The 21,930-nt window shown below is 26.4% G+C and overlaps 2 long non-coding RNA genes across 2 annotated transcripts; one reads left to right on the top strand and one right to left on the bottom strand.

Moving 5' to 3' along the window:
- Positions 1 to 1,827: 1,827 nt before the first annotated feature.
- On the bottom strand, positions 1,828 to 18,541 carry LOC126293267 (uncharacterized). The gene is made up of 2 exons (XR_007552254.1): positions 17,838 to 18,541; positions 1,828 to 2,444 (listed from the first exon to the last, which is right to left on the bottom strand). It is a non-coding gene; the product is annotated as an uncharacterized LOC126293267 (long non-coding RNA).
- LOC126293268 (uncharacterized) lies at positions 1,941 to 17,883 on the top strand. The gene is made up of 2 exons (XR_007552255.1): positions 1,941 to 2,027; positions 17,420 to 17,883. It is a non-coding gene; the product is annotated as an uncharacterized LOC126293268 (long non-coding RNA).
- Positions 18,542 to 21,930: the final 3,389 nt, after the last annotated feature.

The following is a 21,930-nucleotide window of genomic DNA, read 5'->3' as shown; positions in this document are numbered from 1 at the left end:
ATACATCAAATATTGAAATAGCATTCAGTAGTGTAGTACACATCTGCCGAGACGTAAATAATGGTTGAATTATCTGAACCTTACATGCAAATGGAGCATCTATATTTTTTATTTGTATTTACTTACATGTAGGACGGGGAATTTACTACGGATCTTATATATATATACATACCTGAATAATTGGTACAGTGATTTTATTTTTAGTTATAGCAACTGCATTTATAGGATATGTCTTACCCTGAGGCCAAATATCTTTTTGAGGTGCAACAGTAATTACTAATTTATTATCAGCAATCCCATACTTAGGAACAGATTTAGTCCAATGAGTATGAGGAGGATTCGCTGTTGATAATGCAACATTAAATCGAATCTTCACATTCCATTTTGTATTACCATTTATTATTGCTGCTATAGCAGCAATTCATTTATTTTTTCTTCACCAAACAGGATCTAATAATCCTCTTGGACTAAATGGAGATATTGAAAAAATTCCATTCCATCCATACTTTACCTTTAAGGATTCTATTACATTTGTAATAATAACATCATTATTAATTATACTATGTTTAATCAATCCTTACCTATTAGGAGATCCAGATAACTTTGTACCTGCCAACCTGTTGAAGAACCTTATATTATAACAGGTCAAATCTTAAAAATTATCTACTTTACATATTTCTTAATTAATGTCCATGTCGCAAATGCATGAGATAAATTAATTAAGGAATAAAGTTAATTAGCTTAGGAAAAGCATATGTTTTTAAAACATTAAATTAGAAGTTTAACTCTTCTATTAACTTTTCTCAAAAAATTTCACTAGTCAAATGAGATAAATAAAATCTTTAAACCAACAAAGAAAATAAAAAAATTCAAAGATAAAGGTAAAAAACTTTTTCAAGCTAAGTACATTAATTTATCATAACGAAACCGTGGTAATGTTCCACGAACCCAAATAAAACCAAAAGATATAATAGCAAGCTTAATAAAAAATATAAAAGAATAAAAATCACCACCTAAAAAAATTAAAGCCAATAATATTCTTATGAAGACAATTCTAGTATATTCAGCTAAAAAATTAAAGTAAAACCACCCGCACCATACTCAATATTAAATCCTGAAACTAACTCAGATTCCCCTTCAGCAAAATCAAAAGGAGTACGATTAGTTTCAGCTAAACAAGAAGCAAAACAAGCTAAAGCTAAAGGAAAAGAAATAATAATAAATCAACAATAAAGCTGATAGTTTATAAAATCAAACATATTAAAACTACCAATTAAAATAATTAAAGACAATAAAATTAAAGCTAAACTAACTTCATAAGAAATTGTTTGAGCAACAGAACGAAGAGAACCTAATAATGAATAATTGGAATTAGAAGATCAACCAGCAATTATAACAGTATAAACACCTAACCTAGTACAAGAAAAAAAATAAAAATCCATAAGAAAAAGAACACATATAAGTTAAATAAGGAAAAATTACTCAAACGGCTAAAGAAATCATTAAATTAAAAACAGGGGAAAAATAATAAAGTAGGTAATTAGATATAATAGGAATTGGCTGCTCCTTACAAATTAACTTAATAGCATCTCTAAATGGCTGAGGAATTCCAACAAAACCTACCTTATTTGGACCCTTTCGAATCTGAATATAACCTAAAACCTTACGCTCTAATAAAGTTAAAAAGGCAACACTAATTAAAACACAAATAACCAATAAAAGAAAATTCAAAATAAATATAATTAAATCATAAAGTATCAATACTATTTGTAGAAAAAAATCTACATAAACGAATTCTAAATTCAACACATTAATATGTCAAAATAGTAAATAAATTAATATTAATCAATATGACAAAAAATATTTTAACCATATGGTCCTTTCGTACTAATATGGATTAATAATCTTAGGATAGAAACCGACCTGGCTCACGCCGGTCTGAACTCAGATCAAGTAAGAATTTAAAGGTCGAACAGACCTAATCATTGGGCTCCTGCACCCAAAATTTTTCTTAATCCAACATCGAGGTCGCAGTCTGCTTTGTCGATATGAGCTCTCAAAAACAATTACGCTGTTATCCCTAAGGTAACTTAATCTTATGATCATAAATTATGGATCAAAATAACAAACATAAATAAATGATATAATAATGAAGAGTTTATCTATTCTTCATGTCACCCCAACAAAACATCATCATTAAATATAGAAAGACAAACAAAAAACTATATAAAAGTAAAATGTCAAGCTCTATAGGGTCGTCTCGTCCTAAAGAAGAATTTAAGCCTTTTGACTCAAAAGTTAAATTCAAAAATTTATTAAGAGACAGTTGATTTCTCGTCAAGCCATTCATTCCAGCCACTAATTAAGAGACAAATGATTATGCTACCTTTGCACGGTCAATATACCGCGGCTCTTTAAAAATACGCTCAGTGAGCAGGCCAGACCTCAAAGTATAAACAAGAGGACATGTTTTTGATAAACAGACGGAAATCAATTTTTCCTTATAATAAGTTCACAAGGTAAGAATTTCATACAAATAAATATACAAATTCTATCATTATTAAAAAAATTTTAAAATTAAATTAATAATCTTAATAAAAAAACTAAAATATTTATAAAATCAAAATAAAAAATAATGAACTAAAACGTAATCTTAAAGATAGCTGGTTTAAAGCTTACTATTATATTTCTATAAAATAAATTATAGGTTATTAACTTCAAAGCTTATCCCTTAAAGAATAAATAAGTTAATATTTTTACTTAAAAAATTAAATAAAAACAAATAACTTTAAAAAATTAAATTTTTTCTTAAGAAACTAGATATCTTGGAAAACGATTAACATCTCATTTCTATAAATAATTTAATAATAATTATGATACATTAACTATAAATTATTTATAAATCAACCCAAATCGAGACAAGTAAAATAAATACTAAAATTTTGATAAACCCTGATACAAAAGGTACAATAAATAAAATCTACTTAAAAAAATTTAAAATAATATTTCATAAAACACTTACATTACCAATACACTATAATTTAAAAAATCAATTCTATAAAATATACTAAGACAAAAATACAATAAAATTATTTATATTAAATAATTAAAGAAACAAAAAATAAAAATAATAAAATAAATAATCAAGATATCCTGATTTGCACAGAAAAATTTTCAGTGTAAATGAAACACTTTACTAATAAGTTATATCTTGAAACTCTTCCTAGATACACTTTCCAGTCAATCTACTATGTTACGACTTATCTCATCTAAATTGAAGCTACTTTAAAATAGAATAGAATAATCAATAATGAGAGCGACGGGCGATGTGTACACATCTCAGAGCCAATATCAGTTAAATTAAATAAATTAATTTACTATCAAATCCACCTTCATTAACAGTATTTCACTATCAAATCCGTTATAAACAAAAATCTATTGTAACCCACCTCCTCTTAACTATAAGCTGCACCTTGACCTGAAATATTTTATAATTATAAATCTTGAGAATTATAACTCTAAAAAGATTCTCTGATAACGGAGATATATAAACAAATAAATTAAGTAGAGTAAATCGTGTATTTTCAATCATGGGGTAGGTTCCTCTGAATGGAATGAGATACCGCCAAATTCTTTGGGTTTAAAGACCTTAACTAATAGTACCCTGGTAAATATGATTAACATTTAAAATAATAGGGTATCTGATCCTAGTTTATTATTTAAATTTCACAGATTCATAAAAAGGGCCACAAATAAATTTTAACATTTCACCTTACAAATTTATATTTCAACCCTAATAGTATAAACAACTGCTTTAACCAATAATATTCACTTGTATCAATTGTATAACCGCGGCTGCTGGCACGAATTATGCCGATACTAAATCAATTGCTAAATCCAAAATCACTTGATAATTAAATCAAATTACTGCAAAAAGAACATTTAGTCTAACAAAACTTACATATAATACAATGAAAAAGTGAATAAACAAGCAAGAATAAAACTTTTAAAAATAAAAAATAAGAAATTTTTAAATTTATTAAATCAGGAAAAAATAAAAGATTCAAATATTTAAAGAAAAAAAAAGAAAAAACCACAAACATTAACAAAAAAAAAGAAACGCTCCCCTGTATGACCACAACAACTTCTCTATTATATATAATTAAAGATTAATATGGAACTTGTATAGCAATAAATGTATTATATTCTTTCTTATTTAATCTTTCTTTTCCCTAATAAATAAAGAAAGATTAAATATTATAATAAATATATTTTATACAATTATGTAATTTAATATAATATGTTATTAATATGATTTCTTTTTTTATATTAAGTTAACTTATATATATATTAGTTAAATAATCTAATTATAGATAATTTAGGTTAATTATATTATTATAATTAATATAATTATTTATATTATTATATTATTTTATATTTAAAATTAATAATTTTATTTATTATATCCAATTATAATAATATTAAATATTAAATTTCATATTATTATATATATTATATTATAATAACCTATTTTAAGCTAAAAACATAAGTAGCTATAATCCTAGGTAAATGAATGTATTATAATAATCAATTAATAATAATAAGATGAACTTATAATCTTTTAATTTTAATGAAATGTAATATATTAATATAAATTATTTATTATATATATATATAAAAAAAAGGAGCAGGATAAATTAATTCTAATTATACAAAATAATACATAAAAGAATTTCAAAAAAAAACTTTCGATTTATATATTAAATAAATGAAGTGCCTGATTATAGGGTTACCTTGATAGGGTAAATAGAGTAAATAAAATTACCTTCATTAAAATTACATAAGATAGAATTAAACTACCTCCTTTAGTATCAAAAACTAACGTGCATCATACACCTTAATGTAAAAAGGTAAGCTAAACAAGCTAATGGGTTCATACCCCATTTATAGAGGTATCAATCCTCTCCTTTTTAATGACCAACAACTCTACAAAACTTCTCTTCCTATCTACATTAATGATAGGAATGATGCTGTCCATTTCATCAAATTCCTGATTTGGCGTTTGAATAGGACTTGAGATCAACTTACTTTCATTTATTCCGCTCCTAACAAGAAATAAAAATATAATAATAAACGAATCATCAATTAAATATTTTATTGTCCAAGCAATAGCATCGACAATATTATTATTTTCAATTTTGCTGATTCAAATAAAATATCCCATGGGATGGGAAACAGAATTTATCCCATCAATAATAATTAGATCTAGACTATTATTAAAGATTGGAGCTGCACCTTTCCATTTCTGATTTCCAGAAGTTATAGGAGCATCAAGATGAAATAATTGTTTAACATTAATAACATGACAAAAAAATCGCCCCAATAATGGTCTTATCCTATTGTATTCAATTAAGAACTTTTATTTGAACAATTATTATCTTAAGAATTATTATTGGGGCAATAGGAGGTTTAAATCAAACATCCTTACGACAACTTTTAGCATATTCATCAATCAGACATCTAGGTTGAATAATTAGATCATTAACAGTCAGAGAAAACATCTGAGAACTATACTTCATTATTTACTCACTATTAAGATTAATTATAGTTTTATTATTTAAGCAAATAAATTTATTTTTCATAAATCAAATTTATTCAGCCAGAAATATAAAAACCCAAATTAAATTCATAATATTCTTATCTTTATTATCTTTAGGTGGACTACCACCATTCCTTGGATTCTTACCAAAATGAATTGTAACAATCGTTAATAGAAAACAATATAACAACTATTATAACTATTATAGTTGTATTAACTACAATTACACTCTACTACTATATACGTATTAGATTCTCAGCTCTAATTATATCATACACAGAAAATTCGTGATCTATAAAGATAAAGTCCCAAAAATCAAGAATCATTCTTCCTATAACAGTAATAATTTCAACAATAGGATTGATTTCAACATCAACCTTAATTTCATTATACTAAGGACTTAAGTTAATCAAACTAATAACCTTCAAAGTTATAATTAAAGGAATAATCTTTTAGGCCTTAGTAAAATTTTACACCTCTACAATTGCAGTCTAGAATCATAATTGAATATAAGACCTAAATATGATAAGAGAGAAAACATCTCATAAGTAGATTTACAGTCTACCACCTAAAATTCAGCCATCTTACCGCAAAAATGATTATTCTCAACAAACCATAAGGACATTGGTACTTTATATTTTCTATTTGGAGCATGAGCAGGAATAGTAGGAACATCAATAAGAATACTTATTCGTGCTGAACTTGGTCAACCCGGATCTCTAATTGGGGATGACCAGATTTATAATGTTATTATTACAGCTCACGCATTCGTAATAATTTTCTTTATAGTAATACCTATTATAATTGGTGGATTTGGTAATTGACTTGTTCCACTAATAATTGGTGCACCAGATATAGCATTTCCACGAATAAATAATATAAGTTTTTGATTACTACCACCTTCACTAACCCTTCTTCTTACATCTTCTATAGTAGATAATGGTGCTGGTACAGGATGAACAGTTTACCCTCCTGTAGCAGGAGCTATTGCACACGGGGGTGCATCTGTAGATCTAGCTATTTTTTCACTACACTTAGCAGGTGTATCATCTATTCTTGGTGCAGTAAATTTCATTACAACAGCAATTAATATACGATCAGAAAGTATAACTTTAGATCAAACACCTTTATTTGTATGATCAGTAGCTATTACAGCATTACTTCTCCTTCTTTCACTTCCAGTTTTAGCAGGAGCTATTACTATATTATTAACAGATCAAAATTTAAATACATCATTCTTTGACCCTGCAGGAGGGGGTGACCCAATTCTATATCAACATCTATTTTGATTCTTTGGACACCCAGAAGTTTATATTTTAATTCTACCGGGGTTCGGAATTATTTCACATATTGTCAAGAAAGAGGAAAAATTGAATCATTTGGAACATTAGGTATAATTTATGCTATACTATCAATTGGACTAATAGGATTTATTGGATGAGCACATCATATATTTACAGTAGGAATGGATGTTGACACACGAGCATATTTTACATCAGCAACAATAATTATTGCTGTACCTACAGGAATTAAGGTATTTAGATGATTAGCTACATTATATGGAACTAAATTCAAGTTCAATCCACCATTATTATGAGCTCTAGGATTTATTTTCCTATTTACAATTGGTGGATTAACAGGATTAGTATTAGCAAATTCATCACTTGATATTGTATTACATGATACATATTATGTAGTAGCCCACTTTCATTATGTATTATCTATAGGAGCAGTATTTGCAATTATAGGAGGTGTCATTCAATGATATCCACTATTTACAGGATTAACTATAAATAATAAATGATTAAAAATCCAATTTACAATTATATTCATTGGAGTAAACTTAACATTCTTTCCTCAACACTTCCTAGGATTAGCAGGAATACCTCGACGATACTCAGACTACCCAGACGCATATACATCATGAAACGTAGTATCAAGAATTGGGTCTACAATTTCTATTGTAGGAATCATTATATTCATTGTAGTTATATGAGAAAGAATGGTTACAAACCGAGCATTTATATTTAGAGCTAACATAAGAAGATCAACAGAATGACTACAAAATAACCCTCCTGCAGAACATAGTTACTCAGAATTACCATTAATCTCTAGATTCTAATATGGCAGATGAGTGCAGTAGATTTAAGCTCTACAAATAAAGGTTTGACCTTTTGTTAGAAAATATTTATTAATGGCAACATGATCAAATTTATCTCTTCAAGATGGAGCTTCACCATTAATGGAACAAATATCATTCTTTCATGATCATACTATGGTCCTATTATTATTAATTACAGTAATTGTAGGTTATGCCTTAAGTTATATATTATTTATTGCCTATACTAACCGTAATATACTTCATGGACATTTAATTGAAACAATCTGAACAGCTTTACCAGCAATTACATTAATTTTTATTGCCCTTCCATCATTACGACTATTATATTTACTTGATGATTCAGTAGATGCAATAATCACAATTAAAACCATTGGACGACAATGATATTGAAGATATGAATATTCAGACTTCATAGACGTAGAATTTGACACTTATATAACACCAGAACAAGACCTAGAAAATGATGGATTTCGACTGCTAGATGTAGATAACCGAACAATCCTACCAATAAATACAGAAGTACGAGTATTAACAAGAGCATCAGATGTTCTACACTCATGAGCAGTTCCTGCATTAGGGGTTAAAATTGATGCAACGCCAGGTCGGTTAAATCAAGGAACGTTCACAATAAATCGACCTGGATTATTCTTTGGACAATGCTCAGAAATCTGTGGAGCAAACCACAGATTTATACCAATTGTAATTGAAAGAACTTCAGTAAATTTATTTATTAAGTGATTATCTAAGATAATTTAAGGAGTTAGTTAAAATAAATAACATTAGAGTGTCAATCTAAAGTAACTAAAAAAATTAGTACACCTTGAAATTCATCAGATGACTGAAAGTAAGTAATGGTCTCTTAAACCAAATAATAGTAAATTAACGACTACTTCTGATGGGGAAATTATATCCAAATCCCTCAAATATCCCCTCTTATATGATACTCACTATTCATTATATTTTCAGCTACATTAATCTTGTTTAATCAAATAAACTTCTTCTCATTTAAACCTAACCTTATTAAAAGAGCAGAAAAAGGAACAATTGAAATAAAAAACTTAAATTGAAAATGATAACAAATCTATTCTCAACATTTGACCCATCAACTAACATCTTTAATTTATCATTAAATTGAACTAGAACATTTCTAGGACTATTATTAATCCCATCACTATTTTGACTTACACCATCACGAATTAACATTATCTGAAATAAACTAAATTTAACCTTACATAATGAATTTAAAACACTACTTGGACCAAAATCATTTAATGGAACAACATTCATTTTCATCTCAATTCTTATTATAATATTATTTAACAATTTCATAGGATTATTCCCTTATATTTTTACTAGAACAAGACATTTAGCATTAACATTTGCAATTGCCCTACCTATATGACTAAGATTTATATTATTTGGATGAATTAACCATACTAATCATATATTTACACTCCTTGTACCACAAGGTACACCACCCGCATTAATATCATTTATAGTACTAATTGAAACAATTAGTAATGTTATTCGACCAGGTACATTAGCAGTACGGTTAGCAGCAAATATAATTGCAGGACACTTATTATTAACCTTATTAGGAAACACAGGACCATCTATAGCAATAAACTTAATCTCATTACTAATTATTGGACAAATACTTCTATTAATTCTAGAATCAGCAGTAGCAATAATTGAAGCCTATGTTTTCTCAATTCTAAGAACTCTATATTCTAGAGAAGTATATTAAACCTATGTTAACAACTCACTCAAACCACCCATTCCACTTAGTAGACTATAGACCTTGACCATTAACAGGAGCAATTGGAGCAATAGTCCTAGTATCAGGACTAGCAAAATGATTCCACCTATTTAATATTAACTTATTTATAATTGGATTTGGAATTACCCTACTAACCATTTCAATGATGACGAGATGTAGTACGAGAAGGAACATATCAAGGATTACATACAGGATTTGTATCAATTGGATTACGAGGAGGAATAATTTTATTTATTGCATCAGAGGTATTATTTTTCGTTTCTTTTTTTTGAGCATTCTTTAGAAGAAGATTAGCACCAACAATTGAACTAGGAATACTATGACCTCCAATAGGAATTCAACCCTTTAACCCTATACAAATTCCATTACTTAATACAGCTATTCTTTTAGCATCAGGAGTAACAGTAACATGAGCACATCATAGTTTAATGGAATCTAATCATACTCAAGCACTACAAGGATTATTCTTCACAGTGTTATTAGGACTATACTTTACAATACTCCAAGCATATGAATATTGAGAAGCACCTTTTACCATTGCAGATGCAGTTTATGGGTCAACATTCTTTGTTGCAACAGGATTCCACGGTCTACACGTAATTATTGGAACAATCTTTTTATCAACATGTCTACTTCGACACTCAATAAATCAATTCTCACCAAGACACCACTTTGGATGTGAAGCAGCAGCATGATACTGACACTTCGTAGACGTAGTATGATTATTCTTATATATCTCTATTTATTGATGAGGTAGATAATTGTTTTTCTAGTATAAATAGTACATTTGACTTCCAATCAGAAAGCTTGATATAAATCAAGAAAAACAATTCTAATTCTATCCACAAGAGTTTTCATTAGATTTATTATTCCAATAATTGTTATAATCCTGGCAACAACACTATCAAAAAAATTAATTAATGATCGAGAAAAAAGATCACCATTTGAATGTGGGTTTGATCCAAAAAGATCAGCACAAATACCATTCTCACTACGATTCTTCCTAATCGCAGTAATCTTTTTAATTTTTGATGTAGAAATTGCACTAATTCTACCAATTGTAATTATTTTTAAAACATCAGACATTATAATCTGAACAGTATCAACAATATTTTTTATTCTAGTTCTACTAGGTGGACTATACCATGAATGAAATCAAGGAGCATTACAATGAACAGAATAAAGGGTTGTAGTTAAACATAACATTTGGGTTGCATTCAAAAAGTATTGATAATATCAATCAACCTTAAATAGAATAAGAAACGAAATATTGCAGTCAGTTTCGACCTGGAAGATTGGTATATACTACCCTTATTCCTATTAATTGAAGCCAAAAAGAGGCGTATTACTGTTAATAATATAATTGAACTATAATAGTTCCAATTAAGGAAATGTAAAGCCAATATGAAAGCTGCTAACTTTTTATATTAGCGGTTAAACTCCGTTAACATTTCTAAAATTTATATAGTTTAAATAAAACATTACATTTTCACTGTAAAAATAATATATCTATATTTATAAATACCTAAAAGTAAAAATACTTCCTTAACATCTTCAGTGTCACGCTCTAATTATAAGCTATTTAAGTAAACGAAAAATAATATTACCAAAATAAATATTCAAAAAATAAAAGTTAAAAGATAAATCTTGAAATTAGAATCATATCAACCTTGAATATAACCAATTAAATAAATAAATAATCTATATAAACCTTGACCACCAAGTAATTCACCCCAACCATAATCAAATGACTTAGATGAATAATAACCTATTTTTAAAGGAATATATCTAATAATCTTAGTTAAAAGAAAAGGTATAAATCATATAGAACCAGCAAATCTGACAAAAGAAAGTATACTTAAAGAAAATAAATTATGAGAAAAATCAAAATTAGAAATAAGATAACCTAAATAAGCACCTAAAATAACAACTGTAATAGTTAAAAACTTTAAATAATAAGGTAAAGCAATCACATGAGGAATAGGAAAAATTAATCAAGATAAAAGACTACCACCAAAAACAGCAACAAACAATAGACCAATTAATCCAAATGAAATATAATAACCCTTATCATCAAAAGAAAATCTAGAATAAAAATTATTATTTCCAGATATTGAATAATAAAACAAAGGAAAAGAACAAGAAGCAGTTAAACCAGTAGAAAAAAAATAAAGAAAAAAAATTAAACAATTAATTCATCTTAAACAAACCATCTCAAGAATTAAATCCTTTGAATAAAATCCCGCTAAAAAAGGTATTCCACACAAAGATAAAATAGAAACATTAAAACAAACTGAAGTTAAAGGTATGAAATTAACAATTGATCCTATAAAACGAATATCCTGAAAATCCTTCAAATTATGAATTATTGAACCTGCACATATAAATATTAATGCCTTAAATAAAGCATGGGCCAATAAATGAAAAAATGCAAGCTTTGGATAACCCATAGCCAAAATTCTTATTATTAAACCAAGTTGTCTTAAAGTAGAAAGAGCAATAATCTTCTTCAAATCAAATTCAAAATTAGCGCCCAATCCAGCCATAAATATAGTTATACAACCAATTAAAAGTAAAAATCAACCACAATTATAAGTATCTAATATTGGTCTAAAACGAATTAATAAATAAACACCAGCAGTAACAAGAGTAGAAGAATGAACTAAAGCAGAAACAGGAGTAGGAGCTGCTATAGCAGCAGGAAGTCATGAAGAGAAAGGAATCTGAGCTCTCTTAGTTATAGCTGCTAAAACAATTAATATAGTAATGAGCTTTATTTCAAAAGAATTAGAAATAAAATCATAATAATAAATATAATTTCAACCACCAAAATTTAACATTCATGCAATAGAAATTAAAATAGCAACATCACCAATACGATTAGAAAGTGAAGTTAATATACCAGCTCTATAAGATTTTACATTTTGATAATAAATAACTAAACAATAAGAAACTAAACCTAAACCATCTCAACCTAATAAAATTCTAATTAAATTAGGACTAATAATTAAAAAACCTATAGAAAGAATAAATATTAAAACAATAATAATAAAACGATTTATATTCTTTTCACCAGATATATGATCCTCTCTATAATAAATAACCAAAGAAGAATTACATATAACAAAAGATATAAAAATAAGAGATATTCAATCCAAAATTAAAGTTATAACAACTAAAGAACCATTTAAATTGAAAAGCTCTCACTCAACAAAAACTCTATAATCAATTATTAAATAATAAATACCTAAAATAAAAATTATAGTTCTCGAAAAAAGCAAAGAAAAAAAACTCAAAGAACAAATAGAAAATAAATTCACGGCCTAAGATGAAAAACTTCATATCATTGATTCCACAAAACAATATTTTTAATTAAATTACTTAAGCATGCTGAGTATAAGAATATATATACAAAGTATAAACAGCTCTAAAAAAAGATAAAAAAATCAAAGCAAAGAATCTAAAAGAAGATCAAGATATAATTCTATCTAATAATCTAATTTCACCTACCAAATTTAAAGAAGGAGGAGCAGCCATATTTGATGATCTTAAAAGAAATCATCATAAAGCCATTCTTGGCATCAAATTAATTATACCCTTGTTAATTAATAATCTTCGTCTACCTAAACGTTCATAAATAATATTAGATAAACAAAATAAACCAGAAGAACATAAACCATGACCAACCATTAGAGAAAGAGAACAGAAGAATATGCAATTAAAGACTTTAAATCAACCTGACGAAAACAAATAAATCTTACAATAACACCCCCAGATAAACCCAAAGATAATCAAAAATAATTAAACTTTAAACCCAAATAAGAAATAACCTTTAAAACACGAAAAATACCATAACCACCTAACTTTAATAAAACACCAGCAAGAATCATTCTACCTGAAATAGGGGCCTCTACATGAGCCTTAGGAAGTCATAAATGAACCAAAAACATAGGTATCTTAACTAAAAAAACCAAAATTACAAATACATAAAACATAAAATAATAAGAACCAAAATCAACTAATAAAGGAAAATATAAAGTATTAGAAAAATCATAAACCTTAAATAAAACTAATAATAAAGGTAATCTAGCAACCAAAGTATAAAAAATTAAATAAACACCAGCCTGCAAACGCTCAGGTTGATAACCCCAACCCAAAATTAAAAGTAAAGTAGGAACTAATCTAGCCTCAAAAAAAATATAAAAAGAAAGAAGACTTAATCTAGCAAATGAACAGTAAAGCATAATTATTAAAATCAAAAAAATTAGTATGATATGAACTTAAATAAACTGAACCTCTAGCAGTGATTATTAAAGAACAAATCAAAAAAAAAAGCAAAATTAAACTAAAAGAAAAATAATCAATACCAAAATAATATCTAATTATATTCAAATCAGCATATGAATAAACACAAATTATAAACACAAAACTCGACAGAAACATTAAAGAATGAACCAACCATCAACAATTATTTAATAACCAAAGAGGGATCAAAAAATAGTTATAAATAAATACTTTAACATAAAGATAAACCAAAAGAATTAAAAAAATCATTACCATGAGAACGAATTATTGAAACTAAAATAGAAAGACCTAAAGCACCCTCACAAACAGAAAAAACTAAAAAAATAACAGGAAAAAAATAATCATAATCAAACTCAATAAGAAAAACAATAACTAATATAAATAAAGAAAGAACAATATATTCTAATCTCAAAAGAACCATTAATAAATGTTTACGTTTAGAAGAAAAAACATAAACACCAGCAAAATAAATCAATAAAGAAGTAAACATAGAGAATATAAACATTAGTTTTAATAGTTTAAAAAAAACGCCGGTCTTGTAAACCGGAAATAAGTCCAGCCCCCACTTTTAAAACTTCAGAGGTGGAAAAGCTTCCATCATCGGTCCCCAAAACCGATATTTTAAATAAACTAACCCCTGAAATGATCGAAATAATAATTATATCATTATCAAATGTAATAAATATTAATTTTATTAAATTAAGACACCCAATATCAATAATGCTTTTTATTATCCTTCAAACCTTCCTAGTTGGATTAATAACAGGAACAATAATAGAAAGATATTGATTATCATATATTTTATTTTTAACATTTCTTGGTGGTATACTAGTATTATTTATTTACATTACAAGAATTGCATCAAACGAAATATTTCAGCCTAAATCAATTACTATAATTATTACATTAATAATGTGAGTATTTATCATATCAATATTCATTATTCTAGTTATATCTATATTTATAGACTTTTTCAAAAACACCGAAACTATAAATATTGATAATTCAATCAATTATCAAGAAATAACAATATCTTTAGAAAAATTATATAACAGACCAACATTCATTATTACAATAATAATAATAATTTATTTATTTTTAGCACTACTAGCAGTTGTTAAAATCACTAATATTAATCAGGGACCTATTCGTAAAATAAGATAATTACTAATGAATAAACCCTTACGATTAAGACATCCTTTAATTAAAATTATTAATAACTCTTTAATTGACTTACCTGCCCCAACAAATATTTCATTTTGATGAAATTTTCGATCCCTATTAGGGTTATGTTTGGTAATTCAAATCGTAACTGGACTATTTTTAGCTATACATTATACATCAAATATTGAAATAGCATTCAGTAGTGTAGTACACATCTGCCGAGACGTAAATAATGGTTTAATTATCCGAACCTTACATGCAAATGGAGCATCTATATTTTTTATTTGTATTTACTTACATGTAGGAAGGGGAATTTACTACGGATCTTATATATATATATATACATACCTGAATAATTGGTACAGTGATTTTATTTTTAGTTATAGCAACTGCATTTATGGGATATGTCTTACCCTGAGGCCAAATATCATTTTGAGGTGCAACAGTAATTACTAATTTATTATCAGCAATCCCATACTTAGGAACAGATTTAGTCCAATGAGTATGAGGAGGATTCGCTGTTGATAATCCAACATTAAATCGATTCTTTACATTCCATTTTGTATTACCATTTATTATTGCTGCTATAGCAGCAATTCATTTATTTTTTCTTCACCAAACAGGATCTAATAATCCTCTTGGACTAAATGGAGATATTGAAAAAATTCCATTCCATCCATACTTTACCTTTAAGGATTCTATTACATTTGTAATAATAACATCATTATTAATTATACTATGTTTAATCAATCCTTACCTATTAGGAGATCCAGATAACTTTGTACCTGCCAACCCATTAGTAACACCAGTTCACATTCAACCAAAGTGATATTTCCTATTTGCATATGCAATTCTACGATCTATCCCTAATAAATTAGGAGGTGTTATTGTATTATTTTTATCAATTAGAATCTTAATAATTTCACCATTTTATAATAAAACACCATTCCGAGGCATTCAATTTTACCCTATTAATCAAATTTTATTCTGAATTATAGTAGTTGTTGTATGCTTACTAACGTGAATTGGTAAACGACCTGTTGAAGAACCTTATATTATAACAGGTCAAATCTTAACAACTATCTACTTTACATATTTCTTAATTAATGTCCATGTCGCAAATGCATGAGATAAATTAATTAAGGAATAAAGTTAATTAGCTTAGGAAAAGCATATGTTTTGAAAACATAAAATTAGAAGTTTAACTCTTCTATTAACTTTTCTCAAAAAATTTCGCTTAACAAATGATATAAATAAAATCTTTGAACCAACAAAGAAAATAAAAAAATTCAAAGATAAAGGTAAAAAACTTTTTCAAGCTAAGTACATTAATATATCATAACGAAACCGTGGTAATGTTCCACGAACCCAAATAAAACCAAAAGATATAATAGCAAGCTTAATAAAAAATATAAAAGAATAAAAATCACCACCTAAAAAAATTAAAGCCAATAATATTCTTATGAAGACAATTCTAGTATATTCAGCTAAAAAAATTAAACTAAAACCACCCGCACCATACTCAATATTAAATCCTGAAACTAACTCAGATTCCCCTTCAGCAAAATCAAAAGGAGTACGATTAGTTTCAGCTAAACAAGAAGCAAAACAAGCTAAAGCTAAAGGAAAAGAAATAATAATAAATCAACAATAAAGCTGATAGTTTATAAAATCAAACATATTAAAACTACCAATTAAAATAATTAAAGACAATAAAATTAGAGCTAAACTAACTTCATAAGAAATTGTTTGAGCAACAGAACGAAGATTACCTAATAATGAATAATTTGAATTAGAAGATCAACCAGCAATTATAACAGTATAAACACCTAACCTAGTACAACATAAAAAAATAAAAATCCATAAGAAAATGGACACATATATGTTAAATAAGGAAAAATTACTCAAACGGCTAAAGAAATCATTAAATTAAAAACAGGGGAAAAATAATAAAGTAGGTAATTAGATATAATAGGAATTGGCTGCTCCTTACAAATTAACTTAATAGCATCTCTAAATGGCTGAGGAATTCCAACAAAACCTACCTTATTTGGACCCTTTCGAATCTGAATATAACCTAAAACCTTACGCTCTAATAAAGTTAAAAAGTCAACACTAATTAAAACACAAATAACCAATAAAAGAAAATTCAAAATAAATATAAATAAATCATAAAGTATCAATACTATTTGTAGAAAAAAATCTACATAAACGAATTCTAAATTCAACACATTAATCTGTCAAAATAGTAAATAAATTAATATTAATCAGTATAACAGAAAATATTTTAACCATATGGTCCTTTCGTACTAATATGGATAAATAATCTTAGGATAGAAACCGACCTGGCTCACGCCGGTCTGAACTCAGATCAAGTAAGAATTTAAAGGTCGAACAGACCTAATCATTGGGCTCCTGCACCAAAAATTTTTCTTAATCCAACATCGAGGTCGCAATCTGCTTTGTCGATATGAGCTCTCAAAAACAATTACGCTGTTATCCCTAAGGTAACTTAATCTTATGATCATAAATTATGGATCAAAATAACAAACATAAATAAATGATATAATAATGAAGAGTTTATCTATTCTTCATGTCACCCCAACAAAACATCATCATTAAATATAGAAAGACAAACAAAAAACTATATAAAAGTAAAATGGTCAAGCTCTATAGGGTCTTCTCGTCCTAAAGAAGAATTTAAGCCTTTTGACTCAAAAGTTAAATTCAAAAATTTATTAAGAAACAGTTGATTTCTCGTCAAGCCATTCATTCCCGCCAGTAATTAAGAGACTAATGATTATGCTACCTTTGCACGGTCAAAATACCGCGGCTCTCTAAAAAAACGCTCAGTGAGCAGGCCAGACCTCAAAGTATAAACAAGAGGACATGTTTTTGATAAACAGGCGGAAATCAATTTTGCCTAGTTCCTTATAATAAGTTCACAAGGTAAAAATTTCATACAAATAAATATACTAATTCTATCATTATTACTAAAATTTTAAAATTAAATTAATAATCTTAATAAAAAACCTAAAATATTTATAAAATCAAGATAAAATATAATGAACTAAAACGTAATCTTAAAGATAGCTAGTTTAAAGCTTACTATTATATTTCTATAAAATAAATTATAGGTTATTAACTTCAAAGCTTATCCCTTAAAGAATAAATAAGTTAATATTTTTACTTAAAAAATTAAATAAAAACAAATAACTTTAAAAAATTAAATTTTTTCTTAAGAAACTAGATAACTTGGGAAACGATTAACATCTCATTTCTATACATAATTTAATAATAATTATGATACATTAACTATAAATTATTTATAAATCAACCCAAATCGAGACAAGTAAAATAAATACTAAAATTTTGATAAACTCTGATACAAAAGGTACAATAAATAAAATCTACTTAAAAAAATTTAAAATAATATTTCATAAAACACTTACATTACCAATACACTATAATTTAAAAAATCAATTCTATAAACTATACTAAGACAAAAATACAATAAAATTACTTATATTAAATAATTAAATAAACAAAAAATAAATATAATAAAATAAATAAACAAGATATCCTGATTTGCACAGAAAAATTTTCAGTGTAAATGAAACACTTTACTAATAAGTTATATCTTGAAACTCTTCCTAGATACACTTTCCAGTACATGTACTATGTTACGACTTATCTCATCTAAATTGAAGCTACTTTAAAATAGAATAGAATAATCAATAATGAGAGCAACGGGCGATGTGTACACATCTCAGAGCCAATATCAGTTAAATTAAATAAATTAAATTACTATCAAATCCACCTTCATTAACAGTATTTCACTATCAAATCCGTTATAAACAAAAATCTATTGTAACCCAACTCCTCTTAACTATAAGCTGCACCTTGACCTGAAATATGTTATAATTATAAATCTTGAGAATTATAACTCTAAAAAGATTCTCTGATAACGGAGATATACAAACAAATAAATTAAGTAGAGTAAATCGTGTATTATCAATCATGGGGTAGGTTCCTCTGAATGGAATGAGATACCGCCAAATTCTTTGGGTTTAAAGACCTTAACTAATTGTACCCTGGTAAATATAATTAACATTTAAAATAATAGGGTATCTAATACTAGTTTATTATTTAAATTTCACAGATTCATAAAAAGGGCCACAAATAAATTTTAACATTTCACCTTACATATTTATATTTCAACCCTAATAGTATAAACAACTGTTTTAACCAATAATATTCACTTGTATCAATCGTATAACCGCGGCTGCTGGCACGAATTATGCCGATACTAAATCAATTGCTAAATCCAAAATCACTTGATAATTAAATCAAATTACTGCAAAAAGAACATTTAGTCTAACAAAACTTACATATAATACAAAGAAAAAGTGAATAAACAAGCAAGAATAAAACTTTTAAAAATAAAAAATAAGAAATTTTTAAATTTATTAAATCAGGAAAAAATAAAAGATTCAAATATTTAAAGAAAAAAAAGAAAAAAACCACAAACATTACCAAAAAAAAAAGAAACGCTCGCCTGTATGACCACAACAACTTCTCTATTATCTATAATTAAAGATTAATTGGAACATGTATAGCAATAAATGTATTATATTCTTTATTATTTAATCTTTCTTTTCACTAATAAATAAAGAAAGATTAAATAATATAATAAATATATTTTATACAATTATGTAATTTAATATAATATGTTATTAATATGAATTCTTTTTTATATTAATTTAACTTATATATATATATTAGTTAAATAATCTAATTATAGATAATTTATGTTAATTATATTATTATAATTAATATAATTATTTATATTATTATAATATTTTATATTTAAAATTAATAATTTTATTTATTTTATCCAATTATAATAATATTAAATATTAAATTACATATTATTATATATATTATATTATAATAACCTATTTTAAGCTAAAAACATAAGTAGCTATAATCCTAGGTAAATGAATGTATTATAATAATCAATTAATAATAATAAGATGAAATTATAATCTTTTAATTTTAATTAAATGTAATATATTAATATAAATTATTTATTATATATATATAAAAATAAAAGAAGCAGGATAAATTAATTCTAATTAAACAAAATAATACATAAAAGAATTTCAAAAAAAACCTTCGATTTATATATTAAATAAATGAAGTGCCTGATTAAAGGGTTACCTTGATAGGGTAAATAAAGTAAATAAAATTACCTTCATTAAAATTACATAAGATTGAATTAAACTACCTCCTTTAGTATCAAAAACAAACGTGCATCATACACCTTAATGTAAAAAGGTAAGCTAAACAAGCTAATGGGTTCATACCCCATTTATAGAGGTATCAATCCTCTCCTTTTTAATGACCAACAACTCTACAAAACTTCTCTTCCTATCAACATTAATGATAGGAACGATCCTGTCCATTTCATCAAATTCCTGATTTGGGGTTTGAATAGGACTTGAGATCAACTTACTTTCATTTATTCCGCTCCTAACAAGAAATAAAAATATAATAATAAACGAATCATTAATTAAATATTTTATTGTCCAAGCAATAGCATCGACAATATTATTATTTTCAATTTTGCTGATTCAAATAAAATATCCCATGGGATGGGAAACAGAATTTATCCCATCAATAATAATTAGATCTAGACTATTATTAAAGATTGGAGCTGCACCTTTCCATTTCTGATTTCCAGAAATTATAGGAGCATCAAGAAGAAATAATTGTTTAACATTAATAAAAAATCGCCCCAATAATGGTCTTATCCTATTGTATTCAATTAAGAACTTTTATTTGAACAATTATTATCTTAAGAATTATTATTGGGGCAATAGGAGGTTTAAATCAAACATCCTTACGACAACTTTTAGCATATTCATCAATCAGACATCTAGGTTGAATAATTAGATCATTAACAGTCAGAGAAAACATCTGAGAACTATACTTCATTATTTACTCACTATTAAAATTAATTATAGTTTTATTATTTAAGCAAATAAATTTATTTTTCATAAATCAAATTTATTCAGCCAGAAATATAAAAACCCAAATTAAATTCATAATATTCTTATCTTTATTACCTTTAGGTGGACTACCACCATTCCTTGGATTCTTACCAAAATGAATTGTAATACAATCGTTAATAGAAAACAATATAACAACTATTATAACTATTATAGTTGTATTAACTACAATTACACTATACTACTATATACGTATTAGATTCTCAGCTGTAATTATATCATACACAGAAAATTCGTGATCTATAAAGATAAAGTCACAAAAATCAAGAATCATTCTTCCTATAACAGTAATAATTTCAACAATAGGATTGATTTCAACATCAACCTTAATTTCATTATACTAAGGACTTAAGTTAATCAAACTAATAACCTTCAAAGTTATAATTAAAAGAATAATCTTTTAGGCCTTAGTAAAATTTTACACCTCTAGAATTGCAGTCTAGAATCATAATTGAATATAAGACCTAAATATGATAAGAGAGAAAACATCTCATAAGTAGATTTACAGTCTACCACCTAAAATTCAGCCATCTTACTGCAAAAATGATTATTCTCAACAAACCATAAGGACATTGTTACTTTATATTTTCTATTTGGAGCATGAGCAGGAATAGTAGGAACATCAATAAGAATACTTATTCGTGCTGAACTTGGTCAACCCGGATCTCTAATAGGGGATGACCAGATTTATAATGTTATTATGACAGCTCACGCATTCGTAATAATTTTCTTTATAGTAATACCTATTATAATTGGTGGATTTGGTAATTGACTTGTTCCACTAATAATTGGTGCACCAGATATAGCATTTCCACGAATAAATAATATAAGTTTTTGATTACTACCACCTTCACTAACCCTTCTTCTTACATCTTCTATAGTAGAT

Source organism: Schistocerca gregaria, chromosome 10, assembly GCF_023897955.1.
Source record: "Schistocerca gregaria isolate iqSchGreg1 chromosome 10, iqSchGreg1.2, whole genome shotgun sequence".
Taxonomy (NCBI): domain Eukaryota; kingdom Metazoa; phylum Arthropoda; class Insecta; order Orthoptera; family Acrididae; genus Schistocerca; species Schistocerca gregaria.
Note: the sequence above shows the minus strand (reverse complement) of the source record. Positions and strands in the feature narration are given on the sequence as shown.